Source organism: Callithrix jacchus, chromosome 4, assembly GCF_049354715.1.
Source record: "Callithrix jacchus isolate 240 chromosome 4, calJac240_pri, whole genome shotgun sequence".
In the NCBI taxonomy this organism is placed as follows: domain Eukaryota; kingdom Metazoa; phylum Chordata; class Mammalia; order Primates; family Cebidae; genus Callithrix; species Callithrix jacchus.
In genome coordinates, this window is record NC_133505.1 from 163914420 (window position 1) to 163928881 (window position 14462).

The 14462-nt window shown below is 43.0% G+C and overlaps 1 protein-coding gene across 12 annotated transcripts in view; it reads left to right on the forward strand.

Moving 5' to 3' along the window:
- ARID1B (AT-rich interaction domain 1B) overlaps positions 1-14462 on the forward strand; it is a 437005-nt gene that overhangs the window by 308182 nt on the left and 114361 nt on the right. The window lies entirely within an intron of this gene.

Sequence of the window (14462 nt, forward strand, 5' to 3'; positions counted from 1 at the left end):
TTTGGCTGTTTATTTGTCCGTTACTTCATCCTCATCCAGATTTCTTACAAACTTCATCCATTCAGGTCTACTACGCAGCTAGCTTTCCTTTATCACCAAACCAGATCATTTATTCTATCTTTCCAAAATCATGGGTGTTAGTTTCAGTGCTTTTTAAAATTTCACCTCATATATTTAAAAAAAAAGTGTATTGTGGAATGTTTAGAATGTTACACATACCTGTCTCTAAATAAAAGAACATATATAGCACACTAATTATGAAACATAGCTATCAAATGAATAGTCATGAATTCACCATCTGGTTTAAGAATTGTAGTATCTACCTGTTTATTCCTTCCTGATCTCAAGCTCTATACCTCCCCCTCACTTCAAATATCCTTTGAACCTTTTAAAAAAATTTTTTCTTTTGGTTTTTTGGTATTTGGGGGTTTTTTTGGTAAGAATTTTATTACAAACATTCATAGAGTATGTATTGTTAGTTTTATTTAGTTTTTAGCTTTACAGAAATGTATTATATTTGGAATGACTAATTTATCATCCAAGTTGAGACACTTCTGTGCATGCAAAGGGCTTCTGTTAACAATTACAGTAGGACAGCAGCATAAACCAGAAGGTCCTGGGCAGATCAGGTAATGTGGTCACCCCACTCATAGTGTATGCTACAGTGTGCTTTTGTAAACTAAACGTTATGTTTCTAAGATTCATCTGTGATTTGTTCAGTGCATTTTGATTAAGGCATTTTGATGTTACCTTTCTTTCAAAAATATTTGTCCTCATAGTGGTTATAATAAAACCTGGACTTATTTGCTGCTTTTGACTTTTTAAAGCTATGAATTCTCTATAGTCCAGAATTTTAAAGACAGTTTTTGATGTTGAGATGGTTTGTAAGGTGTCACCTACCTAAATGTTGGAAAGTTATATGTAAAACTGCATTACTCAAAGAGCTCACTCTTTCATTCTAAATCGAGTCAAAAGGGCTTTGTGTAAAAACCTAAATGAAAACTTTCTTGAGGTATAAAGATATGATCATTTAAAATTTTAAATTCCTGACATGAGTAGTTAACTATCTGAAGATTGTCATACATGTCTGCATTTCAAATGGGGATTTCTAAACTTATATTTTCATGGTTTGGATTTTGATGCGATAAAGAACATAAAAGTGAACATAAGAGCTCACTTTGGGCATGTGATCCTGGGTATGGTATCATATATTAAATTATATAGTATTTTACAGAGAAGGTAGCTCAGCAAATTTAACTGGCCTCAGAGTCTGTGGTTTAGTTGGTTTGCACAGAGTAAAAGCTGGTAAGTGGGCTAGACAGTGTCACAAAGGATGACCATCCTTTTTTATTTTTTAATTTAGTTTAATTTTTATTATACTTTAAGTTCTGGGGTACATGTGCAAAACGTGCAGATTTGTTACATAGGTATACACGTGCTATGGTGGTTTGCTGCATCCATCCCCCTGTCATCTGCATTAGTATTTCTCCTAATTCTATCCCTCCCCTACCCCTCCCACTCCCTGCTATCCCTCCCCTAGCTCTTCACCACCCCCAACAGGCCCCGGTGTGTGATATTCCCTTCCCTATGTCCATGTGTTCTCATTGTTCAACACCCACTTATGAGTGAGAACATGTGGTGTTTGGTTTTCTGTTTTTGTGTCAGTTTGCTGAGAATGATGGTTTCCAGCTTCATCCATGTCCCTGCACAGGACATGAACTCATCCTTTTTTATGGCTGCATAGTATTCCATGGTATATATATGCCATATTTCCTTTATTCAGTCTATCATTGATGAAGGATGGTCATTCTTCACAGTAACTGCAGATGCCTGCGGGCAGAGAGGACAAGGACCTTACTACCATTTCTCCCTGCTAACTCCTTTTTTAATAGAAAACTTTCCACTTTCTTGGATATGTCATTTAAAGTGTTTAGTTTGTTTTTTAAACTTGTGTCAGAAACGCTAACCGCCATATTGCTTCACTGTTCTTTTACAAGTCAGCCCCTCGGTAGCCAACATCTATATGGTGCTTGGTAAAGCTTGTCGATGAAATTTAGTACCGGGAAGAAATTAGGCAGCAAAAGCTCCGCCTGTTTTTGGTAGCATATTCTTCAAGTAAATTCTTAACTGTCTTTGATAAGTGTGAAGCTACGTGGGATCAGATTATATAAATATGACAAATGAACATTTCTTAGTGTATTCTCCATGGAGTCGCCTCTTAAAAAATCTGATAAGCAATTTGGGCATTCACCTTTCTCCCAAGTGGAATTACAAACATTTGAACTGGGTGGACTTTCATAATTTTCTGATACTAGCCACATAGCCTTGAAGAAGCTTCTAAGCCTTTCCGTGCCTCAGTTTCTGCATCTGTATGGATGATATAACCCCACCTCATAGGGGAAATGCGAAGATTAAATGTGTCACTGCACATGAGATAGGTACATGGCGAGCACTCAGTGCTTGCTGATTCTTAAAATTGTTAGGTTCTCCATTATGGGTCTTATTCAAACTGAGACCTGGGTGCCTGTCTGTGACAATTACTGTCCAGAGCAGTACAGCTGATTTAGGCAGCAGGTCTTCTGGTTCTTAAGCCAGTGGTGTTTTTACACAATTCAGAAGACATGTATGTTCCCAGTGGTGACCTGCTGTGTTTGCGGAGGTAGTTCAGTAGGACTGCTAGAGCTAGCCACGAAAGCATAATGCATTTTCACAAAGTTGAACTCAGTTCTTTCTTCTAGGGAAAAAAAAAAAGGTCCATGCTGCTCTTCTTGGGGGTTGGGCCTGGGAAGGTTAAGATGAAGACCAGAAAATAAGAGAGAAATGACTGTACCCCAGAGATTAACGGAATTCTTACTGGTGTCTCCACACATGAAAATTTGAGCTGGACACTTCAACGCGCTTCACTCAGATCCTAGGCAAACTGGTTTATGCTAGATAGCCTGCCTGCTACGCAGAGAAGTTAACAATGGGCGCAGTATAAACTCCTGGATGATTTTCCCTCTTTTTGCCTAAATGGAGGCCAACTGTGAGCAGCTCTTTTTGCTCAGTGGCCCCCGCCAGGGCTCCTGTACACACTTCAACAGGTTGCTCATTGCACAGGATCTGAATGGGGTTGACCTGCCCTCTGTGGGAAGGGGCACCATTTTCTCATTCATGCAGAGGAGCCAGGTTACTCTCAGCAACCTTGTCCTAGACCTTGGGGGAATAGTCCGTGGCTTGAGTCCAGGTATTACCCATTTCTCTTCTGTCTGTTCCCACAGCTAAGCCTAGGGGCACTCACATATCAGTTTTTTTTGATAACTGTTCATCAAACATTTTATATGCAGCTGTTTTAATGGAATTTGCTCAAAACTCATCACAGGTTTTTGTTGGAGAAAAAAACGATCATCTTCTATTTCCATTTCTTTCCACCTAGGCACCCTGTCCTGTTTAATTTTTTAAATCATTTCCCTGAGATTCATATCCTTATTCTCTGAGAAATATTAAATATATTGAGTTATCTGACTTGGATTATATTATGTATTTCTGTGAACTTGGTCATAGGTAATAAAACCACATTTTGGAGTCGATCATAGTGTTGGTCTTTGCTTTTTGTTTTATATTTACTGTTACCTAAATCCAAATACACCTTCCTTTAGAGAATAATTAGGCCCATTTCCCTCCTCCTTTTCCCATATTTAAATTGCGTGGATCTATACATTAGATCCCAGGCTCATACACAGTCCACCTTCCTTTAGAGAATAATTAGGCCCATTTCCCTCCTCCTTTTCCCATATTTAAATTATGTGGATCTATACATTAGATCCCAGACTCATACACAGTCCACCTTCCTCTGGTTCTGAGTCTGCCAGTGAACTGCGCATGTCATGCAGAGATGGCATGCTCTCCCAGGCATGATACTCAAACTGTTGAGTATCTGTTAGGAATTTCCCTTTATTTTTATACATGTAGCCTTTTGTTTTCTTCCTCTCCCCTTCCTTCCTCTCATTCCCCGCACTGACTTGTGTCTGACCCCTCTTCTCTCCTGTTACCTCCTGCTGTATCTCGCCACCTCCTCTTCATGTCTCACAGACTGGCTCTTTCAATCACTGTCTCTCTAACAAGTCATTGTAAAATGTGCAGCTGTTATGTAGCTGATAGCTGGGATGAAGTGAAGCCAAAATGTTGCAGGGGGTTCTTCCTGATGTTGCTCTCCTAGGATTTGTTGAAAAAGAACAATCATTTTTCTCCGTCTCTACCCTGCTAAATGTAATTGACAGCTAATGAGAAGTATCACAGAGGTAGATACACAAACCCCAGTAAAGCATCCCAAATGGCTGATGGTGTTTCTTGCCTGTTAAAATGTTCCTCCACCCACTGCAGATTTGCCCTCCTACCTTGCTGCCTCACAAACATTGTGAGTGTCATGGGAACCACTGCTATGATACCCTGGTACCACACTGCCCTGCCGCACCCCTGACCCAGCAGGGCTCTACCACATGCATTCTTTGGAGAAGCAGGATGGAGGTTTTTTATGTTAGGTAGCCACATGGATTGTCTCTTTTTGCTTGCACATTCTTTTTGTTTGCAGTTCCAGCGTCGCAACTCTCTATAGTTAGAAGGTAAAGAATTCAGACCTGCTTATTGAACCTAAACAAGCATTTAGAGCAGTAACACAGACGCTGTATAGTTCCCTCCACAGCCATTATAAATTTCCTCGTTTGTTACTTATTCTCTCTCTCCTTCATACTGATGTATTTATATTTAGAGACAGAAATGAAATAGCTCCATCTCTGTAATAGGCAGTGTGTATTCATATAGTGTATATTTAAATTAAGCAGATGTAATGTCAGGTACAGTTAATTCTGAAATGTGTGACATTGGACGTTATGCTGGTATTTCAGTAAATGATCCCATCACGTTGCACTTAGGCTGCTTCTTGGGTTACGTCCCAGCGTTTTTCACTTTGCTGTAAGGAGGACTGCCGGGTTTTGGACGTACTGAACAGGTCTTCAGTCTTACACTGGGCCTGATTGCCCCTAATGCATGGTGGAAGCTGACTCAGCACAGCATCCGAATGCACTGCTGTTGCCAGAAAATTCTGCGGATGTTAATTTCACTCATCTTGCCTCCAGAGCCCGCCATTCCAGTTTACTAACAAAGCAAAATGTAAATAAGCCAAACTTTAAAATTTTTTATTTTATTGGCCAAAGGCTTGTGTCAGCTTTTCCTCCGTGTGCTGTGAGCAGCGACAGTGTTTAAATGTTGAAGAGAGGGAGCACGCCATCGGGGTGAGGAATGGACAGGTAGGTGTTAACTGTTCATAGCCTGGCTGGCACTCTTGTTTATAAAACTCAGTTCATCTGTTTTATTAATGAAGATCTAAGGGCAGTAACTGAAAATTCCTGAATAGACTTTTCCCCATTCTTTTTTTTGGCATTAGGCATTTGGCATTTGTGCCAAGTCCATTGTAAGTAGAGTTAAGTCGCTTTGATCTGGCAGTAGAAGGCCACTGATCATAAGAGATTAGGATCAAAAATACAAAATTAGGTCTTCATGCTAGCACATAATGAGTAGCTGTTTGTATCATGGCTATTGTTCTTCTTGCGTGGTACTAGGTGAGACTAATCAAAGGCAACCTCATCCTAGCTATCGTAGAAACAAACAAAATGGAGTTGCATCAGATAAGAAAGTAGAGCCCCCTTTATTTTTCATTTCATGCTTTGCTGTTTGGAGCCACTCGCCTGCCACCTGGCTTCTCAGCAGACTGCCCGCTGGCTGGCTGGGCGTGAGGCATGGGTCAAGGCAGCTTCAGAGCTCAGACTGTGAAGCCAGGAGGCCTGGGTTGGGAGGAATGTCACTCACCTTCCAGGAGCCGCCTTCCCAGCGCCCGTCTTTTTGTACTGATACCTCCCCTCGCCTACTCCCTCTCCAGTCCACTGCACTCCCCACTATCCCCGTGATCACCTCTGCATGGGTCCCTCCCGCTGGGGTGGCTGCCTCCAGGAGCCCCACAACAGTGCACAGCATGTGGTACCCCGCACCCCTCTGCTAATGTGAGCTCCTACCCAGTGAATAACTTCAGTCTCTGTCCTTTGAAAAGGATGACAGGTGTGTCGAGCCCCACGAAGTGAGTTGGCCAGAGCCCATCCTCCTACTCCACAAAGCTCCAGCTCCTTCATAGTGAGCCTGATCTCCGCCTCTTTATCCCGGCCATTCCTAGATGGTGAGAGATGTATCCAGCATACCAACCAGCCGTGATGAATCTGTGCACCTCAGGAAAAGCTCAGACACAAAAAGCATGAGTTCTAGAAAGGGCGCCCCATGTTCGATTAAATATGGAAAAGAACTCTTTGGAAGCACAGGGTGTATTTAGAGCTCTTCTGTGTAAGCGCTCACCCAGTCCTACCCCTTCAGCACGTAGATTTCTCTACAAGCCGATATAGCTGCAGATACAAACAAGAAGATATTCTGGTCAAAAAACTAATTTTCTTACTTAATTTGACATTCAAACAAGAAGAATCTGGAAGGATGCTATAATGGGAAAGAGAAAAATGAATCTCAGTGAGGACTTAGTCATAGGCCAGAGTGAACAGGAAGGATTCCAGTGAGAGGAAATGAAAGCTCCTGGTCTAATTTGTCAAGATTAGTACCTATCAGATGAACGACGGAGGATGCAAACCAGCGTCTCTTTCGTTTCACCCGTTTTCCCTGGAGTTTTAGCTCTCTTAGGGCTCAAGCCCATCCTAAGTAAATAAACTTTCTACTTTTTAATGTGGCCTTAATAAAACTCTGGGTAAAAAGCATGAGTTTATTTCTCTGTGTAAATGGCTCTTAGCCAGTGTCCATTCATAACGTTAGCAGTAGACCCTCTAAAATGGCATTTCGCATACTGACAGACATTTTTTATTTCAAAGTCTGCATAATCACCTTACCTAATAATCTTATTTTAAAATAACTGTCAAATGTTCTTTTTGGCTTCTCTGGAGGTGGAAATCCTGCAACAGCTTGTTGCAAGGAAGATGCATGCTGCTTATTGGCAAGCTGAGAAGGAAAAAAAAAATTAACACAAAATGCTGTTGATATATCCATGTTTTTAATCTGTGGCAGCACAGAAAACCAATTCAGCAGTTCTACAAAGCAAAGAGAACTTAACGCCAGTCTTTTTTTCTCCCTGACAAAGTAAAATATTTGGGTGTTATGCAAAACTATTTCCATTCCCTTCCAAATGCTGCCTAGCAATAGTTAAGAAAGCAAATTGACTATTTTGTCTTTTTGAGAGGTGGGGTTGCATCTCCATATGGCTTAGTTATTGATGGTATGATACAGAACCTCCCACTTTAAGATAATGGCTTTAAAATTCAGGCCAAGATCCTGGTTATGGACACTCAGCAAGTCCATGGATCATGAGTATTGTCAGTGCTGTTTGTAAAGACCAGATTCCTCATTGCTGTTTGGCCGCCAGGGCCTTGCATTTGAAGAACCGCCCCATTGTTCTGAGCTACTCTTTTCCTTCAGACATCACTCCAGAAAAAATGCATAGTACTAGAGTCAAGATGCCCCTAAAGTTGATTTCACAGACTTCTGGTATATCACCGTGTTTCCAAATCAGGTATTCTGATAGATGGGGAATGAGTATCCTTTTTTCAGCAGCAAAAATCTTTTCAATCTTTCATTCCAACAAACTACAAATTAATTAAGCCTTTCCCCCTTTTTTCTCCCACATTCAGCAATACTGGCCAGGCATGGTGGCTCACGCCTGTAGTCCCAGCACTTTGGAAGGCCGAGGCAGGCAGATCACGAGGTCATGAGATTAAGACCAGCCTGGCCTACATGGTGGAACCCCATCTCTACTAAAAATACAAAAAAATTAGCTGGGTGTGGTGACATGCACCTGTAGTCCCAGCTACCCAGGAGGCTGAGGCAGGAGAATTGCTTGAACCCAGGAGACGGAGGTTGCAGTGAGCCGAGATCATGCCACTGCACTTCAGCCTGGCGCCTGGCGATGAAGCAAAACTCTGTCTCAAAAAAAAAAAACTAGAAATTTCTCCAAATACACACTTAGTTTTGCTCCCTCTCTTAATTAAAAAAAAGTTGGGTAATTCAGTTTAAATTCTCCGATTCATATCTATTCCTTTTCTCTATTCTTCTGTATATGAAAATACAAGAAAGCCTGTGTCACCAAGGCAATATTATGTGCCTTTCTCTTGCTCAGCAATCTCAGCCATGACTCATGTGTTTTCATGGTTGGTCTGATGGTCCACTCCCACTTCTCCATGACTTTTTTGCATTGTTCACTGGAGAAGCACTTCAGACACCTTGTTCTCTGTTTTCACTCCTGAGCGGAGTAGGCTGTCCCTGCTCTGAACCTGTGCTCAGCTGAGTGTCACTGTGTCTGGACTCTGCTTGTGCTGCCTCTGCAGAAATGCTGTTGGCATTGACCTGCTGCCTTCGGCCTTCACTGAGGAGGAGGATGCAGAATGGAGGGGTACCAAAGCTTTTATGAACTAATTTTAGCCTAGAAGTAAAAAGTTTCAAAAATCACTTGAGTACATTTTGGGAAATGGTGGTAAAACACATAGTATTTTGGAGTCAAGATGCCCCTAAAGTTGATTTCACAAACTTCTGGTATATCACCATGTTTCCTAAAAGAGAATAAGTAGCAATTGTAGAAGGAACAAAACCATTTTATAGAGAGTGTTAGGCTTCTTTCCAATCTCCTGATAACCCTGGAGCCAGGATTATTATGATGTGTTGATTGATTATAGCCGTTAAGGCTCTTACCAGTCAGTTTCTTCGCTTATTCTCAATTCACACACTTGCACCTTTGATTTCTCTTCCATAACAGGGTGATATGGGTTGTCACTGACTAATGAAGAACAGAATTGGTTTCGGCATCAGACAAACGGAATGCCCTCACCAATCCTGAAATGCATTAATCTTTCATAATCCACATCTGCATGTTTATAAATGATATAACCAGGAATCGTTAATGTTGATATTCTCCCTTCCAAACAGAAAGTGACATAGGAGTTTGTACTTGCAAACTGCACTAAATGCGTAAAACTGAATGCCAAGAGCGTGACCTTGCTGAGGATGCCAAATATATTACTTCATTTGATGGTTTTAGGAAAGTAGCGTGTTGCACTTTGGCTGCTGGATGCACCCTGTGGACACTAACTAGCTCAGTTGTTCATTTCCCTTCCTTTCTTATTTTATTATCCTCTTCTGTCATGAAGAGGCACTGAGTGTATGTTATGCTGCAGGCATAGTAAGTGGGGTAAACGCACCGAACATAAACTGCAAAAGGTCCTGTCCTCATGAAACTTAAATTCTAGTGGGAAAGGCAGGAAATACATAAATAACTGCATACTTGATTGTCAGGTAGTCGGGGAAAAATCGAGTGACTTCTTTAGATAGCAGTGGCTAGTTAGGGAAGATGTCTCTCTTAGAAGTTGATACTTCAACAAGAGAAGTGAAGGAAAAGCAGGGGCAAGCCATGCGAGCATCTGGGAAAGAACATCCAGTCAGGGAAAGGAGCAAACTCAAAGGCCCTGAGTTAGTCTTGTGCTAATGTGCCGGGCGGGGAACACCAGGAAGTCAGTGTAGCCGAAGCATGGTGGTCACGGGCGGTGGAGCAGAAAGGGTGGGCACTTAGATTAGAGAGGAGCTAACGGCTTTGTAGGTTATGATTGTAATTGAGGAGTTTAAGTGTGATGTGAACCTTCTGGAAGGCTGGGAAGGCAGGGACATGATCCTGTTGAGGGTTTAGGAGGCTCACAGTGGCTGCTAAGTGGACAGGATGCTGCAGGGGAAGGGGGAAGCAGGGACACCAGAGGCTCCTGCAGTAGCGGCAGGGAGGTTTGATTGCCACTTGGTTGTACACATGGCAGGGGTAGCAGCAGAAGGTGTTTGGCCGAAGGAATTGCTAAAATGGTGGTTCTGAATAGAAGACAGAGGAACACGTTTTTGTTGGGGAATCAAGAGTTTGGGTTAAACATACTGTATTTGAGATTCCCACTCGCATCCTAAGGGAGATTTTGAATGGACTCAGGTAGGATTTTGGTGGGAAAAATAAGTTTGTGAGGCATTAGGGTTCAGGACGAGGTCCCCTGGGCACCCAGCCCGCCTCAGCGTCATTTGGGGGGCTTGTGATTCAGTAGTTGTGGGGTGGAGCCCGGAAACTTGCATTTCCAATAATTTCTAGCTCTGCTGAAGCTACTGGTCTGGGAAGTCCTGACCTAGAGAGTGAGTGAAGGTCAGCGGACAGCAGCACATGCCACATAGCACACCTGGGAAAGCCCGATGCCAGCCCAGCCCCAGAGATGCTGACCTCATTGGTCTGACGCACGGTATTTCGTCAGTACTTTTTTAAAGCTCTCCAGGTGGTGATTATGTGCAGCCAAGGCTGAGGATCACTGCGAGAAGAATTCTTTTTTTTTTTGAGACGGAGTTTCGCTCTTGTTACCCAGGCTGGAGTGCAATGGCGCGATCTCGGCTCACCGCAACCTCCGCCTCCTGGGTTCAGGCAATTCTCCTGCCTCAGCCTCCCGAGTAGCTGGGATTACAGGCACGCGCCACCACGCCCAGCTAATGTTTTGTATTTTTAGTAGAGACGGGGTTTCACCATGTTGACCAGGATGGTCTCGATTTCTTGACCTCGTGATTCACCTGCCTCGGCCTCCCAAAGTGCTGGGATTACAGGCGTGAGCCACCGCGCCCGGCTGTGAGAAGAATTCTGAGACAACCTCGGGGTACCCCAAAATGTAGAGACTGTAAAAGAGAAATGGAAGAAGAAATGTTTTCTAGAATATGGAAGAGAGCACCTGTGTCCAAGGCAGCTTCGCACTTGCTCAGCGTTCCAGAAGGAGCTTGGTTTCCAGTTATGGGCACATCTATTTCTCACAGAAACGTTTAAGGATAAATAACTCATTTTTTAAGGCGGCATAGTGCCGGGTGTTTTGTTTTTCTTTTCTTTTTTTTTTTTTTCCTGACCTTTCTAGAACTAGATTTGGTTCAGTTGAAAGTAATATTACAGAAAAAATTATTGTGCAAAATTACTGTTGTATTCTCATGTCCAATTCAGCTACCAGTGGACTCCCTCCGTTCCCAGTTGTTCCTTTAAGTTCATTTCGCGTGAAGTCTAAGGATCATGTCATTTAAATTCTATTTGAGAAAAGGCAAAAAACATATCCTATTTTAAAAGAACCAAACCCCAGTGTATATATATTTTTGCTGCTTGTTTGTTTTTAATTTGGCCTTGTTGCTTTTTCTTAGAAGCAGCTGGAAGAACTAGTTCAGAATTCCCTGTTTCTATACCACTAACCAGATCTTTGCCCCTAGAGCTGCATAAAAGAATAATGTTATCTATCCTTTCTGCCTGGAATGTCCATCCCACCCTTTATGCAGCCCAGCAAACTCCTACTTATGCATCAAGACCCCACTAAACAGCCTTTCCCTTCAGGAAGTCCTTGCTGAACCCTGCAGCCCTGGAGTTCAGCTCTCCCTCGGGCTGCCCCAGCTGCCTGAGCCCTTGGCGGGGCTCTCTTCTTTTTGTCCCCAGTGCCAAGAACATTGCCTGACAAGTAGCGCTGTTCAGTACACGTGGGCCAAATTAAAGAGCTCACAGTTCTCTTAGAAAAACGGAAATTCAAGAGAAAAGAGTTTGGAAATTGGTGACTTACGTATCCTTTCTCCTGTGGGCTCGGAGCCGTGTTTCCGCCTTTGCATTTCACCCTCTATGGGATCATCCTTTTTTCCTCCGTCCTGAAAGCGACTTCATTGCGGCAGATGCCTTTCACAAGTGCGCTTGCCAAATATTGAGTCCAATCTGAAGGAGCGATGAAGAATACTTGAGGTCGTGCTCGAGAACCTTCCTCTCCACATTGCTGCAATCAGAGGTTCTGTGGCCTGAGCCCTCCTGTCCCCTGGCAGAGCTTTGCCATGCCCGGGCTGGCACTGCTTCTGTCAGTTTACTCCTGAGCTGCAGGTCCCTGAGGGTGTCCGCTGCCTCCTGCCTGGGCCCTGTAGTTTTAGCCTCGTGCTGGAGAGATCTGCTCTCCCCAACCCCCAGCAACCTCCCAAGCCCAGCACTGTTAAAAAGGAGTTTGGTTATTGATTAATCCGGGTTTCATTGTGCAACTAACTCTTCTTCTCTTGAAAAAGCACTTATTTACCCAAATGTATTAATATGTCATGCTGTGAATTGTCATATCGAAGCAAGTTAAGCAGGTGCTGATTTCTGTTAAATATACGTTACGAAGTGCTGATTTATACCCCTTAGATCCTGGAGATTTCACTCAGAAGCCTTGGGTTGTTTTTGGGTTTTGTTTTAAGTTTTTCAGAATGGTGCTTTTAGCTGTCTGCTTCTTTACTTTTAATGTAGTTTTATACCAAGGATCTTAAGTTTTATCATGAAAACAAGCTGTCATTACTTAGTGTAATCACAAATGCAATGAATTTTTAAACTCTTTAAAAAAAGTGCATTATTTTAGTACATAAATGGACACTTAATTCTATATCTAAATGGAAAATTTACAGAAACCATGCCACCTATATATAGTACCAGTGTTTTATCTGTTGGTCTCAGTGTTATACATTCTGTGTTATTCTCCTCAGATTCCAATATTCAGTTCCCAAACTCTGTATTTTTCCCTCTGCCTTCTCACATCCAGAAGCAGCGTAAAGATGCCTGTTGACTGGCCACGTGTGCCACTACCTTTTGGTCTGGAAAACACGGTCCCTCATACCTGCAGGGCATAGCAAGTGCTCACATGACATATTCTCTTTTAGATGCAAAACGACTCCAAGGGGGTGAGCATCCGCGTGTGGCACTTTTCGTAGCCAGCCACCCATGTTTACAGGCAGAGTTGTCACGAAGTGTTGCAACCCAGAATGAGGAATTGGTGACAAGAGAGGATGGAGGCGAGTGAAACTTTTATTAAAGGCAAGTGCCTTGGCTTGAAAAAGGCCTGTCTCTATCCGGCAGCATAGAGCAGCCATCAAGTGGAAGAAAGGGAGCAGGCAGGCGCCTCGGCTAATCTTTCTCCTGGGGTCCCAGGTGGACAAATTGGCAACCCCGTTCACAGCTTTTTTTCTTCACCCCTTTGTATCATAAGAACTGCTAATCGGATCCATGCTGCTGCAACTGTGGTTAGTTATTAGCAGAATAAAAGCAGATTTCTTCAAAAGAACGGGTGGGGGAAACGACTATACAAAATTGCAAGGTTGTTAGAATCTTAAATGCACAGCAGTCGATTTTTCCCCTTACTCTGAATTAGACGATGAATACAAGTCTTTCATCTGTCACTATACCCATTTCTTCAGAAGGCAGCCAAATATTAAGCTTCTCAAACAAAAAAGGAATCTTAGAAAGAGGAAAAATATTGAAGAGGAATAAGAATGGGTAAGAGAAGGGAAAAATTGGGTTTTGTTTTTATTAATTTGCCCTGGTGAGAAAAATAGAAACCGCCCGCTCTACCCGGTGTTGCCCCCTGCCTCTTACCTTACATCAAAGCGCGGATTAGAGAGAATAGAGCTGGTGGCTGTTGCATTTTATGACTGGTGTTCTGCCTGAGGAAAGTTCAGAACCTACCTCTTTGCTTACAGATAGCAGAGCGCTATGGATCTGGATTTCCTGGGGAAGGCCAGGCTGGCTCTGCCATACCCAGTGTGCACAGTAGACCTTTCCCTCCACAAGTGGGTTTTCCCATGCCTGATAGACCTGGGAGTTGTATGCCTGAGCTTTAAAGCTATTGCAGGGGGTGTTCGGATGAGAATGGCAGATTTTCAGCGTGGTAGTTTATATACTTAAGCACACCATGGACTTTCACAGCGGGTGCCTCCCGGATCCTCAGGATTCCCAAAGTGAAGCGCTTCCTGCTTTCAGCCAAGTCACATCTTTGGTCATCTTGCCTGTTTACTATTTCTGTCTTCACACCTGAAGTTAACTGAAGTTGAGAAGCTTTCCTTAAAGTTCCCTCTTTTATGTAATGGCTGTTTTATCCACGAAGAGGTAGTTTTTATCTACCTCCCCAGAGTTGGTCCTTAGTGGCATGGCAAGCACAGTGGGACCCAGGCTTATGAGCTTATGTCAGCTGCCACTCTGTGAGTCACACCTAAGTCAAATCCAAGGCACACGATATTCCCACACCTTCCAGGTCACTTAGCAGTCATCCAGACTTTTATGGTCCGTTTTAATAAGGAGAATCCAGTATATGTAAATCTTTTATGACTCCAGTTTATTTTTATTTATTTTTTTGTTTTGGAGATGAAGTCTCGCTCCGTCACCCTACCTGGAGTGCAGCAGTGTGATCTCAGCTCACTGCAACCTCCACCTCCTGGGTTTGAGTCTCCTGCCTCAGCCTCCCAAGTAGCAGGTTAACAGTTGCCCACCACCACGTTGTCACCAAGTGTTGGAACCCAGAATGAGGAATTTGTAGAGATGGGGTTTCACCTTGTTGCCAGGCTGGTCTCAAACTCCT